The sequence below is a fragment of the Dufourea novaeangliae genome, unplaced genomic scaffold (genome assembly GCF_001272555.1).
Source record: "Dufourea novaeangliae isolate 0120121106 unplaced genomic scaffold, ASM127255v1 scaffold365, whole genome shotgun sequence".
Classification (NCBI taxonomy): Eukaryota; Metazoa; Arthropoda; class Insecta; order Hymenoptera; family Halictidae; genus Dufourea; species Dufourea novaeangliae.
This window is the reverse complement of record NW_015374233.1, coordinates 1-3,824: the sequence shown is the minus strand read 5'-3', so window position 1 is coordinate 3,824 and position 3,824 is coordinate 1.

Genomic DNA, 3,824 nt, shown 5'->3' with positions numbered 1-3,824 from the left:
TTCATTGTTAGAATATATCTTGTTGTTGTTATAAACGAGAGTGATTTCCTATCCCTCCCGTTCCATATCCTAATTCTGTATATCATCGGTAAGTTTAGACAGGGCGTGCTTTAGCACCTTAAAAGAGCCAGGACCCGAAAATATAAATAAAGTAACGACCGCAACGCGGGACGTAACACCTGCACGGCTGCGTGCGTAGCTCCAAGCAAGCGATCCTGCAAGAAAACAAGCACCGTGTGCGGCGGGCTTAACAAAGAACTTTTGCCAACCTATAAATGTATGTTGACAGAAAGAATAAAGGATGCCAACTTAACTTTAATTATTCCCTATGTAAGCCACCTGTTACCAAATACATAAATCATATTTTTAACAAAGGCAAACAGAGACATCAAGAAGAAAATAGTTGAACACAGAAACAAAAGATGTAGTGCACAATTACAAATACTAAATCCTAAAGATAACTCCTTATGGAGAAAACCAAAAATTTTTAAATCAGAACATAATACGATACCAACATTAGAAAAAAATGGACTCGGAGCTATAACAGCTCAAGAAAAAGCTGACTCGATTGAAGAAGTACACAATATTGAAGTCACAAATAACACAAACCAGCAAAAAAATATTATAAAGACAGTAAAAGATTGCGTGGAAAACTCATCAACCTCAAAAGCCCATAAGTATTATACTAACCCCAAAGAAATAGTTGAAGAATTAAAGAAATTGCCTAATCGTAAAGCACCTGAAATTGGCACCATACAGAATATAGTACTCAAAAATATCACAAAGAAAATAGTAGTACAAACAATGTATCTCATAAATGCGTCATAGAACTTCAATAGTGAATGACAATAGTGAAACTCACAACAATAGTGAATGACATCAGCAATAATTTCAACTACAGCAAACTAACTGTAATTACCTTGTTGGATATTAAGAAAGCTTTTGAGAAGGTACGGAAAGACGCGATAATATATGAGAAGATTGCTTATAAATACCCAGAAGTGTTTACAAAATTTACACACCCCTATCTACAAAACAGGCATATAATTATAACAGTAGAAAATGTGAAGTTCACCAAGCGAAAAGCGAGAGCCGGAGTGCTACAAGGATCAGTTCATGGACCTAAATTATTCATCATTTTTATCAACGACATACCCAAATACATACAGCGAAACAAATATTGCGTTATTCGCAGACGATTTAGCAATTTATGCTCATTCCTTCTCAGCAATAGTAGCCGCAAAACAACTGCAAATACACATCCACATACTAGAAACATTCTATAAAGACTGGAAAATTAAAGTAAATAAGGCTAAAGCGGAAGTTATTGTAGACTTCAGACGTAGTCGGTTTTGAAGTTGTTTCCATTTCCGAACAATTACTAAAACGTATAGGTTTTGTTGGTCGGTCACGGAATAATGTCTTGTCTTGTCTTATCTAATGTCTTGTGGTAGTATGAAATTTCGCCTTCTTATTGCAAAAGAGACGGGCTTCCAAAAAAATCCATCGGCGTCGATTGGTAGTTTTTCTACCACATAAAAAAATGTAGGAATACCATCAAGTTTTAAAATAACGCCTCCTAATGTGTATACAGGAGGAAAAGTAATGCCCGCAATTGGTATTTCATCTTTGGAAATTACTTTAGCAGCATCTCTCAAAGTATGGCGTACTTGAGTTACAGCCTAACTAGGTTTACAGATGCTCCACTATCTGAAAGGAACCTTCGTTGTCCTGTTTCCAGTTTTTATTTTTGGGCGATTCGTTTTGAGTTCACTCAACGGATCGCCGATTCGATGAGCGCTCTCGTAGTTTAAAGATTAGCATGAAGCAGTGGTCGCGTCCCGTGGAGATGTCAATCGGTGTCGTTGCCTACAACTGTTTCTTGATTTTTCCCTGCAAATCTTCCCATTGTGGCTCTTTATGCAACAATTCCAGCAGTACAGATGTGACTTGCTGCTTCCCTCAAATGGGCGATTTCTTCTACGACGATGGCCCTCTTCAGATGCGTCTGAAGAATAACACAAACTGCGTGAAGTGCTTCTCCGTAGGGTTATAGCCGTAGCAAGGCTTTTTCTCGTAGTGCGAAGAATTAGCATTCACCGGTAGTTGAGCGAAAGGAAGGATTTATTCAACTTAAGTTACACTTTGTTGTTCGATATCAATGTGCCCGCACAGCGATGAGTGTCGTTTTTATAATGTCGCATTCGCCTGAAAATGAGGTGGTAGGGGTGTTGGATTGCCACCCGGCAAAACATAGGTTTTGCTTTACAGTTTGGCACGTGTTGCTGACTCGATATTCGTTACTCCTGCCGAGTGACTGCAGACGGTCTCACCGTGTGATATGCTGATGCATAACCGGGCACAACAGCATTAAAATTTGGATTTCTCCGTAGAATTGTTTGGATCTTTGTAAAAATGTTTCTTCTACAATCACTAGGTATAGTTTTTAAGTTCTCAGTTTTTTGATTAATTAGTTCCACAGACTTAATTAAGGGCAACCCTATTGTTTCCAAGTTTTTCATAATGAGTAGCAGAGTTTCGAAGTAAGCTCGTATGAGCGTTACATCTGGCATAGTCTGCTCATTTCGCAACGCCTCTTGTGCCGATTTAATCGACGTTGCATCTTCTGCATTGAAACTTTCAATTACCTCTTTGACATTGTCGAAATGCGTGGCATAAAATAATGCTGCCACTAACCATGTCTCCCATCTTGTTATGATAGGTTTAGGTGGCAATGGAATATTTCCTAGTCTCTCTCGATAGCGCTGTATCTAAAAGCAGTGGAGCTTTCAAACAAACTTTCTTAACCGATGATATTTGTTTGTTGATTAAAGGAAAATGTATTCGAACTTCTTCTGCTACTCTATTTAATCCGTGGACTAAACAAGTTATGTGAAGCATATGTGGATAAAATATGTGTAAATACTTACCAGCTTTTAACATATATGTTGTCACTTCACTGGTTGCGAATCACGCTATGCCGTACATTCAGTATTGTGTTTATCTTTCCCAATGATAGTGTGACGATAGATGACATCAGCCCAACGCACTACCCAGCAGCGTCAGCACTCTAAATACTGGAACTCATAAAAAGTAGATACTCCTTTGTAAAGAAAACACTTGATGAACTGTATTAGCTACGGCAACATCTCATCCTTTAATAAAATCAGTTCTAATTGAATTTTGCGTCTGTGTCCTTACTACGGTCTGGAAACCATACCCTTAATTTCACACAAAGTTTGTGGTATCACGAGAATAGATAATTAAGTTGAAATCTCCGCATTAGTATGTGAATATTGAGAATAAGAAGCAATGTTGTTTTTTTTTTTTTTACGCTCCTTGGATCTGGGCGTGACAATAGCTTGGGAATGTATGTGACCTTAGATCACTGTTGTATATGAATAATACACTATTTAGATACTTACAAATGTTATCGTGCAAGAGCTTAATGATGGATGAAACGTATTTTCCGAGATATACACACTGTAATGCATATGCTGTTACATATGTATGTATGGAATATGCAATAAAATTAGTGCATATGTCGTTTAAGCGAAATATGCAAAACATATGCATTATGCAAAATAAAAAATACATTTTTGGTATATATGAATGACGTAATAAGCTTCTATCCGAGTCCCACATCTTTATCTTCTTCCATCAAAAATATGCATTTGCATAAACATCCGCAGACTACTTATTACCTTCGTACCAATTTTCTACAGCAGTGCAAGTGCAATGTATAAGGTGGCTTGCCCTATCTACAGTGAGTTACTTTAATATTCGGACACTTTAAAACTTTCACTTTGTCGCACTGTAACTTT